The sequence below is a fragment of the Lithobates pipiens genome, unplaced genomic scaffold (genome assembly GCF_037356315.1).
Source record: "Lithobates pipiens isolate NorthernLeopardFrog02 unplaced genomic scaffold, aLitPip1_a1.2 Scaffold_28, whole genome shotgun sequence".
Lineage (NCBI taxonomy): Eukaryota > Metazoa > Chordata > Amphibia > Anura > Ranidae > Lithobates > Lithobates pipiens.
The window spans coordinates 37161310-37174691 of NW_027507789.1; the positions used below are offsets into that span (position 1 = coordinate 37161310).

A 13382-nucleotide genomic window follows, 5' to 3' on the forward strand; every position below is an offset into this window, starting at 1 on the left:
AAAATTTGCACCCTTAGAAATCCTGAAGGTGGTGATTGGTTTTCGGGATGCCGTGCGCGACTATACTCCCAAAAAGTCCCACACATGTGGTATCCCCGTACTCGGGAGAAGTAGCGGAATATATTTTGGGGTGCAATTCCACATATAACCATGGCATGTGTGAGCAATATATCATTTAGTGACAACTTTTTGTACATTTTTTTTTTTTTTTTTTTTTTAGTCATTATTCAATCCCTTAGGACAAAAAAAATAAATATTCAATGGGCTCAACATACCCATCAGCAGTTTCCTTGGGGTGTCTACTTTCCAAAATGGGGTCATTTGGGGGGGTTTTGTGCCATCTTGGCATTTTATGGCCGTCAAAACTGTGATAGGTAGTGATAGGTAGTGAGGAGTAAAATAAAAAAATTATGCCCTTAGAAATCCTGAAGGCGGTGCTTGGATTTCGGGGTCCCGTACGCGGCTAGGCTCCCAAAAAGTCCCACACATGTGGTATCCCTGTACTCAGGAGAAGCAGCAGAATGTATTTTGGGGTTTCATTTCACATATGCCCATAGCATGTGTGAGCAATATATCATTTAGTGACAACTTTGTGCAAAAAAAAAAAAGTTTGTAATATTCCCGCAACTTGTGGCAAAATATAAAATATTCCATGGACTCAACATGCCTCTCAGTAAATAGCTTGGGGTGTCTACTTTCCAAAATGGGGTCATTTTGGGGGGTTTTGTGCTATTTTGGCTTTTTATGGCCTTCGAAACTGTGATAGGTAGTGAGGGGTAAAATCAAAAATTTGCACCCTTAGAAATCCTGAAGGTGGTGATTGGTTTTCGGGATGCCGTGCGCGACTATACTCCCAAAAAGTCCCACACATGTGGTATCCCCGTACTCGGGAGAAGTAGCGGAATATATTTTGGGGTGCAATTCCACATATAACCATGGCATGTGTGAGCAATATATCATTTAGTGACAACTTTTTGTACTTTTTTTTTTTTTGTCATTATTCAATCCCTTAGGACAAAAAAAATAAATATTCAATGGGCTCAACATACCCATCAGCAGTTTCCTTGGGGTGTCTACTTTCCAAAATGGGGTCATTTGGGGGGGGTTTGTACTGCCCTGCCATTTTAGCACCTCAAGAAATGAGATAGGCAGTCATAAATTAAAAGCTGTGTAAATTCCAGAAAATGTACTCTAGTTTGTAGACGCTATAACTTTTGCGCAAACCAAAAAATATACGCTTATTGACATTTTTTTTACTAAAGACATGTGGCTGAATAAATTTTGCCCTCAATGTATGACTAAAATTTAGTTTATTCGATTTTTCTTATAACAAAAAGAAGAAAATATCATTTTTTTTCAAAATTTTCGCTCTTTTTCCATTTATATCGCAAAAAATAAAAATCGCAGAGGCAATCAAATACCATCAAAAGAAAGCTCTATTTGTGGGAAGAAAAGGACGCAAATTTCGTTTGGGTGCAATATTGCATGACCGCGCAATTACCAGTTAAAGCAGCGCAGTGCGAAATTGCAAAAACACCTCTGGTCCTTAAGGTATTTATTGGTCAGAGGCTGAAGTGGTTAAAGTAATTGAACGCACCTTCTGCAACTTCCCACTTTGGCTCAAGCCTGTTGCTCCTGCCCTACCCCTACCACCCCTGTGGAAGGGCCTGTCTCTTCCTCTGCCTGTCATTTTTTAAATGACCCTGTGACAAAACTCTCAGTCCCTATACTGATAAAGGACTGCTGCAGAATAGGGCAGCAGTCAGCAGTAGTGCACCTCAACCCTATATATTGTGGACCTATACCAGTCCTTAAGGAATAGCAGACTGTACCTCACTCAACCCTATGTACTGTAGTACCCTATACCTTACCAGTCCTTATAAGGACCTTTGTGGAACTAGTAGGTTGTGAATGATTAGCAGACTGTACCTCAGTCCCTATACTCATAAAGGACTACTGCAGCAGAAGGGCAGCAGTCAAGTATAATATTCTTTCTATATTTGGAAGAAAGAATATTATACGTGTACAAGCCTATTACCATACCAGTCCTGAAAAGAACCTTTGTGGACCTAATAGTAACAGCTACTGATTAAACTGACTGTCCCTCACTGCCACACACAGCTTCCTGCCTGTCCCTATTTAAACTGACAAAACACAGACTGCTGGAACAATAACTTGAATAGCACTCAAAACTATATCCTGTACTACTTTACCATACCAGTCCTGAAAAGGACCTTTGTGGACCTAATAGTAACAGCTAATGATTAAACTGACTGTCCCTGCTGCACACAGCGTCCTGTCCCTTTCTCTACACTGACAAAAGACAGGCTGCTGCAACAATCACTAGCACAGCAGTGCCTCAAACCTATATCCTGAACTACACCTAACACCTATACCATACCAGTCCTGAAAAGAACTTTTGTGGACCTAATAGCTAGCGATTTGGGTCACTGAAGTCTCCCCCTGCTCCACACAGCAACCTCTCCCTATAGTGACATAAGAAAGAATGCAAAATGGCCGCCGGATCGGATCTATTTATAAGTTAGGGGCAATGTCCAAGTGTCCATGTGCTGTAATGTCTCAATTGGCTGTCCTGTACCCCATGATGGATGTGTCATCATAGGTCAAAGTTCTTTTACACAGTAACGCCGGGCGAACGGCGGCAATAGTCCACCGATTGGGCAGATGGCGAACAGCCGAAATTCGTCGCGAAACGACCGCAGGGCGAACCATTCGGCCATCCCTAGTCCTTTTTTTCCCACAAATAGAACTTTCTTTTGGTGGTATTTGATCACCCCTGCGTTTTTTTTTTTGTTTTTTTTATAATTTCATTATTTTTTCTCTTTTTTTTTAAAACTTACATGAACAGTCTAATGCTCAACATTACATTCCCATATATTTCCAACACAAGATAAATCAATGCATTCTATTCCCTCTATCTCTGGAAAAAAGAAAAAGTTTATGTGTATAAATTAGTATTAATTAATATTAATTAATTAATAATTAATATTAAACCTCTGCTTTTTTTTATTTTTTGCACTATAAACAAAAAAGAAAAACAATTTAAAAAAACAAAAAAAAAACAATATTTTTTACTTTTTGCTATAATAAATATCCCACAAAAATATATAAAAAAACAGATTTTTTCCTCAGTTTAGGCCGATGTGTATTCTTCTACATATTTTTGGTTAAAAAAAAAAATCGCAATAAGCATATATTGATTGATTTGCGCAAAAGCTATAGCATGTACAAAATAGAGGATAGATTTATGGCATTTATATATATATATATATATATATATATATATATATATATATATATTTTTTATTAGTGGTGGCAGTGATCTGTGATAAAAATGCACTGATTACTGTATAAATTACACTGCCAGGGAAGGGGTTAAACACTAGGGGCGATCAAGGGGTTAAGTGGGTCCTAGGGAGTGATTCTAACTAAGGGGTGGATGGGCTACCTAGGACATGACCATGATCACTGCTCCCGATGACAGGGAGCAGTAGATCTCTGTCATGTCACTAGGCAGAACAGGGAAATGCCTTGTTTACATAGGCATCTCCCCGTTCTGCCACTCTGCTACACAATCGCAGGAGACCGGCAGACATCGAATCCGCGGGACCCGTGGGCACGGTCACGGAGTACGCGGCAGCCGCGCGCGTACCCACAATGCCGCATCTTAAAGGGGACGTACCTGTATGCCCATTTGCACAGCCGTGTCATTGTGCCAACGTATATCGTTGTGCACTGGTCGGCAAGCAGTTAAAGGTGATCTCTGGGTAAACCGCTAAATAATGCAGTGAGGAAATACATATCTGGTAGCTATTTTACCTACCAAAGAATTTCTGCCTATCCAGTTCTAGAATTTACACAGCTCTGTTAACACAGTACATCTTTGTTTTTTTGTTTGGCAGGTCATAGTTAATCTGGTTCATCCAATTCAACCAACACAGAAAAAAAAAAATCACACACACACACACACACACACACACACACACACACACACACACACACACACACACACACACACACACACACACACACACACACACACACAGAAAACCTCCTTATACACTATCCTATGCCCACAGTAGGCCAGAACACTACCTAAGTAACATTTATTTAAAAAAAAAAAATCAATGAAGAAACTGTTATTATTGCTGTCACATCTAAAATGTATTAAAAAGCATATCCATAAATCTCCAGCAGGTGGCAGCATTCCAGGTGGTCTATGGTAAGACAGCAAGCCTCTCTGGGTGGATGTGTGGTGAGGCTCTTGGAGCCAGGAACTCAGCCAAGGGAACACCAGGAAGAACTAGCAGGAGCAGCAAGCTATATCTGTATATAACATAGATGATAACCACAGTGGACAGCAAGGAAGTGTAACAAGCCAACCTGGTGGCTGTCATACATCATGTAAATGGATGTGACTAGTACTACATGTTTCATGGTGGGGACCCCCTTTCTCAAGGCTTGGCTGACTTCCTGGCTCCAAGTACCCCATATCACATCCACCCAGAGGGGCTTGCTGTCTCACCATCAACCACCTGGAAGGCTGCCATCTGCTGGAGACTTATGGCTATGCTTTTTAATACATTTTACATGTGAGTGTAATATTAATTGTTTCTTCATTGAATTTTTAATAAATGCTACAATTAGGTATCATGCTTTTCTCTCTTTTCTTTTTTGCTGGTGGGAACCTCCCCAGATCCTGCTTGGAAGAGAGATTAATTACATTGCCATAATGGGAACTTCATGCCTATTAGTTTTTATATGAACTTTTTTCAAGGACTGGACACATTTTCTTTTATGTCATTAATTACTGTTAATGTTAATTCCCACCCTTTGGCTTTTGCACTAGTGCTCCATTCTTGCGCTTGTGTATGCACACACATACCTGAACATGTTTTAGAATGTTAGCATTTTTCGTAATCGTAATATGCACAACTAATTGGCTCCTTATGGGGATTCTCCCTTCTCCAGTCTTAACTGTGCTATTGCAAAAGGGTGATACCAAGAAGATGTGGGTACTTACACTACTTGCGTTTACATAAACACATTTAATCGTTAACTAATGATATGTTTAAACTAAGGAAAATGGGACCTGTCCATTAGGGGCGCAAAGGCACTGCCCCCCTCTATCCATGCGTCCGACCCCCTGATTGTTTGCTGCCCCCCCCCCCCCCGCCACTGACCACATCACTTATTTCTACAATCTCAAAACCCAAATATATTGAACTTTAGTGTTACACGAGAGGACAGACACATGTGTATAAAAAAATAACGACAAAGATTTTTATTACAAAATTAAAATTTACAGTTAAAAAAAAAACACAATGTGGAACTCTAATCCCATCAAATCAATGATAACCACATGCACTATTCAAAGATATCTGTGCCTCAAAATGTATGTTACCCCAAAACGTTATGTTCCTAATATGTGCCTGCTGTACCATGTACTTACATGTACCTAATATGTGCCTGCTGTACCATGCACTTGCATGAGAAAGTATCCTGTTCTCTTTGTATCGCTTCCTTTATGTGAAATCCTGTGTTCCTGCTACTCTCTCTGCTTTCCTCGTAAAACCTGACCACAGTAAGCAGGAGAACACAGCATGGTCAGTTCTCTAGCTGTGCACTCTCCTCCAATGAGACACTTCTGTATCATTCCTTTTGCAAATATTTGATGTTAGTTTAGTTAATTAGGTTTTCCATAGTAAATAAATCAGTAGACACAATTGGTTACATATCTAACAGAGTTGGAAGCTCCTACCATTATCAGTGATGACTCGCCCCGAAGATAGCGCCAACAACACACCAACAGATCTATGGCGATAAATAGACTTTATTAGAACTTGCAATAAGCCTTGAAGAACAGGTGATGAACAGTATTGACCAATATGATAACACGGCAAAGAGAATCGTGTTGATGTTTGCTTTCTTTATCATCAGTAACAGGCCATACCTAAAATGTACTGAGCAAGTGCAGGGCGATGCTGCAAGCAGTAAATGACAATAATCAGTGTAATCAATTGTCCAGAATAGGAGTAAATGGACGCAGCTGACTATGGGGTATAACTACCACTTTTAGACCCTAATTGACCACTGGCCAGTGGGTAAACTTGCAACAATGTCTGCTGGTGTTGGGGCCCTTTAAACTCTGATGGAGTGCTCAACCTTCAATGGAAGGAATTTGTAATCCACAGGGTAAAAAATGTTATCACCTTAAAGTTTCCCTATAACAAGAAGTAAATCAATGATGTGTTCCCTTTCAAATATAGCACTGCCAGCTGCAGTATTGTCCCAGTAAGTGCAAGCAAGATTCAATAAACAGAAGGATGGCCAAAAAGGCCACTCGCCTCTCCAAAAACTGCTAGATGCCGTTTGCTCTTCCAACCAGATGAAGGCTAATTAGGAGTAGGCTGCACTGTATGATGGCCTCTGTGATGCTGGACACACTTCTGGGGGAAGGTCTAGTAGGAGGTAGCCCACAATACACTGCCTCCCCTTCCACAGCCTGCACCTACCTCTGGCTTGCGTCTAGGTGTTTCACACTGTTCTTTGTACACAGAACACTGTACTGCCCTGTTTCACTTAGGGAGCTGATCTAGCTACCCAACCTTGCTCTCTAGCCATTCAGCAGTCTATCCTTTGGCTCCCAGTCTGTCAATCAAATGACCAATCGAGGGACATGGCTTGCAAGAAAGCTCAGGCCGTGAGGGTAAAAGGGACTGCCAGTCAGGGCTACACAGTCATAGCTTGAATTATTAGCGAAGCACAGGAGGTGGGTTGGAAAGGCTTTAACTCTACACTACTATTGTTGATTATGCATAATAAAGTTACATAGTTAGTCTGGTTGAAAAAAGGCACAAGTCTATCCAGTTCAATTAATAAAGTGGAAATTTTTTAAAATAAAAATCATACAATCCCATATACACAAACCTATACCCAAAGTTGATCCAGAGGAAGGCAAAAAAACCCAGAAAAGCATGAGCCAACTTGCTCCAGCAGGGGAAAAAATTCCTTCCTGATCCCCCGAGTGGCAATCAGATATTCCCTGGGTCAATTTTACCTATAAATTTTAGTATCCAGTTCAGTGGCGGTGTGTCTATGAGATCTTTATTGAAAACAGTCTATGTGTTTCGGATGTTAATCCTTAGCCCCCGTACACACGGTCGGACATTCTGCCAACCAAATCCGTTGGATTTTGTCCTACGGATTTAGTCCGAAACTGTGGCATACACACGGTCGGACAAAGTTGACGAAAAATCCGATCTTTCAGAACGTGATGACGTAATTTAGTTACGATGGGACTACGTTCAGGCTAGTAGCCAATAGCTTTGATGAAGGAATTTGATCTGAGCATGCGTGTCACTTTGTCCGATCGGAATTCTCTACACATGATCGGAGTATGTCCTATTGGACCAGTTTGTCGGAAAATATTTCCAGCAAGTTGGAAAATTTGGTCCGACGGATATTCCGATGGAAACAGTCCGATGCATACCACACACAGTCGGATTATCCGACAACACGGTCCGATAGGACACATTCCGACCGAGGGCCAAGGGCTTAGTCATGGCTGAACCATGAATCGTGACTAAGGACTAACGTCTGAAATGCGTAAGTGGTTTTTACAGAATTGTACATGTCTTCTCAATAAAGATCCAGATAAAATATTGTGTAAGGGTGCTCTGAGTAACAAGACTAAGCAAAATATTGTCTTTATTGGAGGTGAAGGGGTTCAGATAAAGCGGAGTCTTCAGTGCACTTAGGGCAGCACTCGAAAGAAACAGTAAACTCTAGAAACAAGATAAACAAAAAATAGGCACCTCTAAGTGCAATATTAAAAAAAACTTTTAATATCTCAAAAGGCATTAAGAACACTTACAGGATGGATGATGAGAGGAATGCATCGTATGTATAATGAAGGTGATCCGGCATCATGTGGTCCCAGTGTATATCAAGGTTTCCCAGAGAAGTCACTATGCGGCAGAAGAACGTCCCAGCATTTCCTGTTTGTGGTCCATGCTGATTGTAGGTCCCCTTCCGCTGACATCACTTCCAGGATTCACTTTCAATGCTGATTCTGACAGCACAGCCGCTCCATTGGTGCCTCCAGAGCTGTGGTGTCTTCCTGCTGGCCCTGCTGGGAAGTTCTTCTGCCTCATAGTGACTTCTCTGGGAACCCTTGATATACACTGGGACCACATGATGCCGGATCATCTTCATTATACATTTGATGTATTCCTCTCATCATCCATCCTGTAAGCCCTTGTACACACGGTCAGACATTCTGGCGGAAAATGTCCGATCGGACCGTGTTGTCGGATAATCCAACTGTGTGTGGGCTCCATCGGACTGTTCCCGTCGGAATATCCGACTGACAAAGTTTTAGAGCCCAGGCTATAAAACTTTCCAACAACATGATCCGATCGGAATTTGTCTGATTGTGTGTAGAGAATTCCGATCGGACAAAGTGCCACGCATGCTCAGATCAAATTTCTACACCAAAGCTATTGGCTACTAGCCTGAATGTAGTCTCGTCGTAATGAAATAACGTCATCATGTTACGTACGATCAGATTTTCCGACAAATCTGTCCGACCGTGTGCATGCAACACAAGTTTCGGACAAAATACGTCAGATTTTTTTGTCGGAATGTCCGACTGTGTGTACAAGGGCTAAGTGTTTCCTAATCCCTTTTGAGATATTAAGTTTTTTAATATTGCACTTAGAGGTGCCTCTTTTTTGTTTATCTTTTCAATAAAATAATACTATTTTTTGGATGTCATCCTGAGTGCTGACTATTCCCTTTCTAGCCCCAGAAGATGAGGATCAGAGCTACTTTGTTCCAAAAAAAGTCTGTATAGGTTTGTTATTTAAAAAAAAAAAAATTCAAGGGCAGTGAAGTGGCTCCAATCTGCGGTGCGCCAGGAGGATACTGCACTTTAAGTTGCTCTTTGTAGCCTCTAATCTCTAGTTAAAAGTAATTTGCAAAACTCATAGCTTTGTTTTTTTTGGTAGCTGGCTTGCCCATTGATGCCTCGCCCATGTTCTTTTTGGCTCATCATTATAACGGGTGGAATTTCTTGGCCTAAAAATCCTGTTAGCAGCAAACAATACTTAACACGATTGAGAACTAAACAACAATGAAGAACACAGCAGCTTGAGGTTCAGGAAACAGCACTTTAAAACTGTGTGTGAGTGCTGGGGGACAGCACTGCAGCACTGGAACCATCCTTAGGGTACTCTTTGTTCCTGTTGGAAGTGAGAGGATATTTCATTTTGTTTCCCGATGTGTCACCAAGACAGGGAAAGAGTGGAAATCTCCCCAGCTGTGAATATCTGAAAGAAGTTCTGAAGCTTCCCCATTCTATCCAAAAGTTGCCTATTTATACATTGTTGTTGGGCTTGCTCATTAACACCTGCTTTGTTGCAATGGGCAAAACTGGTATTTTAGCTTCGCTGCTGCAATAATAATAGTTCCTAATAATAGTTCCATTGCAATTTCATTCACGTGTGCAGAACACAAAGAAAAGCATCAGTGTTAGAGACTATAAAGAGTAACACATTGCCCCCCCTTCCATCTTCTTCCGACATGTAATTCACTCCTTCTTCCAGGCACGGTCTCATAGAAATCTCATTCTTCCCTTTCCTCTCTTGGGTTCTCTCACATGCTCCACTGTATTGCCTGACAACTTGCCTCACACCTCGGTCTATGCTATTCTTTCTCATCTCATTCTTCTGCCCTTTAACCTCCCCTCTCCTCTCCCTCCTCCAGCTTCATCTCTGATGACACGGTCCCTTCTCCTACAGTGTGACAGCTGTATATTGTGTATGTTTATACACCTCCCCGATTTCCCCTCACAATATTCATACTGTCAGCAGAGCAACAGACATGGATCATTTATATAGCCTGCGGAGAGCTTTCATTGCCCCCTGCTTGCTCAACGGGCCTATCTTGCCTCCATCCCAGAGTGCCTCACTTTGCCCAGTTTTAACCCTGTCTCTCCCAGATCATTTATGATTGAAAAGTGTAAAGGGCTCACACTTTAAATATTTCAGTGTCATGATCTAAGAAGACCCTACCCATAACCGTACTCCCAAGTAAATATAGCACTGGTGGTTAGCCAATTCAAACAAAAAAAGTTATTTTATGTGTCTGGGCAAAATAAATCTATTCAAGATTATTTGTTTCTTTATGTATTGTGTAGCACCCTCCTAGATAGAGGCTAGAAAAGTTAGGTACATTTAGTTCTTTTGGGCTCCTCTGTAATCCACAGAGCAACTTGCGATTGCTTTGGGCTGTTCTGGGCTCCACTGATTGCAGGTTTGATTGTTCCCCCCTGCCTTCTGGAGGATCCTAGAACCTTACTTCATCAATTGTTTCTATCTTTTAGGGACTCTTTAATGACTGGAATAGTAAGACTTGATTGGCGTACTATAGACCTGTTTAACTTCCATAGTTATGAAGATACTGGAGAGTTTAATAAAAGATCACATAGATGAGTTCTTGGAAAAAATAATTGAAGCAACAGACAGCATGGATTTATGAAAGACAGAAGTTGTCAAACAAACCTGATTTCTTTTTATGAGGAGCTAAGAAAAACCTTGGACAGAGGGGTGGCTGTGGATGTGGTATACTTGGAGTTTGACACAGTTCCCCACACATGGCTGATGTGTAAGGTAAAGTCTACAGGCTTAGAACAATAGATTGTAAATGGATAGAAAACTAAAATATAGACTTCAGAGAGTAGTGGTTAATGATTCTTACTCTGGATGGTCTAAGGTTATCAGTGGTGTACCCCAAGGTTCAGTGTTGGGGCCCTTACTTTTTAATACCTTAAAAATTATACAGGGTCTGGGATTAAAAGTGACAGTTTAGTCTTTGCAGATGACACCAAGCTATGCAGTGCAATAACGTCCTTACAGGATGTCTCCAATTTACAAGCCGACATCAATGCATGTTGGATAACTAGGTGGCAAATAAGGTTTAATGTTGATAAATGTAAAGTTAAGCACTTGGGGGCTAAGAATATGCATGCATACTAGGGGAAGTACAACTGGGGGAATCAATGGCAGAGAAGCATCTAGGGGTTTTGATAGCCTTGCCCTCTATTTAGTGGCCCTTCCATGGTGCCTGCCATCTGGTGAGAAATGATCCCAGTGCCACCTTGCTTTGGTGATTGGTGTGTGAGTATAACCACATATATTGGGAAGTGAGCTCTGTATATTTGAGCTGTGTACAGTTACTGTGTTCCCTGTATGGGTACACTTTTCTCAATATTACATTTATTACATGTTTAAATTACATGGTTTCTCCACAGATGTTGTCTATCAACTTGGATTTTATTACTCCTGAAGAAGTGAACCTTGAAGTGAAGTCTTGAGCTACTAGCCAGGCCTGAAGAGTTACTCGCCACCAGTTGTCCCACTCAACCCCTATCCTGCCCTGCCCCTAATTCCACCCCTAAACATACCCTCGTAAATTATCTTATGAATTGACATTGTTAAATGTTTTATGCAGAATTAAGTTACAAAAATAAATATCAACAACAACTTTAGTAATATTAACATAAAGCTTATTTCATTGATCTGACTGTGATAAATAAAATAAGGATAACATATGATTGGCTACTATAGGCACTGTTTTGCAGGTTTGGGTAGTATAGAAGCAGGTTTGGGTAGTATAGTGGCAGGTTTGGGTAGTATAGGGCATAATAGTGGCAGGTTTGGGTAGTATAGGGTGGTATAGTGACAGGTTTGGGTAGTATAGGGTGGTATAGTGACAGGTTTGGGTAGTATAGGGTGGTATAGTGGCAGACTTGGGAAGTTTAGGGCGGTATAGTGGCAGGTTGGAGTAGTTTAGGGTAGTATAGTGGCAGGTTTGGGTAGCTTATTTCCACTCATATAATGCAAGCAGGTAAGTGGAAATTTGAAGAGCTGACCGATAGCTTGCTTCTGAAATTTTATTGTAAAACGCAAACAATAAAGATGTAAAACTTTTTATATATCATGGCTTAATTTTTTGGCGTAACTCTCAAAAAGTCCCATGAGCATCTGTTTCACTTTAAGTATTCTAGAATGTAGTGGCCTGAAAAGGCAAATCAGCAACCTGAATATTTATGCGGTCTCAGCCAATCCCTGGGGAAGGGTGCCCAGAAAGTGAATGGGGGGTGTGCATAAATAGTTTGGGGCCTGGAGCTACCTGGTTCTTGTCCAAGAGGAGAGCTTAAAGTGGTGGTAAAGGCTATTGTTTTTTCCCTTTTTTAACCTTCTGTGTGCTGCTCCCCTCACCTCCCCCCTATCACTCACCTGAGCCCCCTCTCGATCTAGCGATGTGCATGGGAGCCTTGGCTGTTCCGGGCCTCTCTCTCCCCATTGGACATAGGCGCATAGGCACTGCTGTCAATCACAACCAATGAGCTTATAAGGAGAAAGTGGAGGCGGGGCCGAGCCATGATTCTATGTGTTTTATGGATGCATAGAGCGGGGTTTGGGAGTTTGCCCCTATAGCAAGCGACTTGTGACTTGCTATTGGGGTCACTGGTCAAGCGAGAAGGGCCAGGAGCACCAGCAGGTGACCCGAGAAGAGGAGGATCGGCGCTGCTCTGTGCAAAGGTTTAAGTTTAACATGTTTGTTATTTTTATTTAAAAAAAACAAAAAAAAAGTACCTATAATATCAATTTGAAAATGTTGACCAAAGAGAAATCTGGGCAATGAGAAGTAAGTACCTTGGACATTTGTTTTGTGGCACAATATACCTGTTCCATTTGTTGGTTATTTACGCCTCATCCTTGGACCTATTGTATCACAAAAAATATTTTGAAGATTGATTTTTTTTTAAGCCTGTGAAATTCATTAGCCAAATATCTTTACAAGTAACATAATATTTTGTCATATATTTACCATGTTTTGTAAAGTGATTTGAATCCTAGAAGGAAAAAATAACTACTGAAATGATTACTATTTAAAAAATATTTTTATAACATAACTGAATCATATCTGCTTGCAATTGTGCTTTATGGCTTTTGTTCACTCTGTATTGATGTAGAAAAGCATCCAGTGCATTGTGTTTTTTTTGGATAGCATTCCTCCCATGAATAAAACGCTCTATGAGAATCAATAGATAATAAGTCAAGGCCTAACCTCTGCAAAAAGCATTTGAGACACCCCCGTCCCTTTCAACGATGTGTGTGCCAATCTCTTTAGCTCAGTGCAAGCATTTAGATCCATTGTCTCAGCGTGAACAAGACCTAGGGCTGATCATACAATATACTCTATTCTGATTGTACTCTCCTTGAGATGTTCCATCAACTATTTAGTGCAGTGTAGTCTAGTACTCTTTAAGTTAAAATCAGCTAAATACATCT

At 41.0% G+C, this 13382-nt stretch overlaps 1 pseudogene; it reads right to left on the bottom strand.

The window, feature by feature from the left end:
- The window catches only part of LOC143934786 (uncharacterized), a 114368-nt pseudogene that overhangs the window by 78603 nt on the left and 22383 nt on the right, over positions 1–13382 (bottom strand).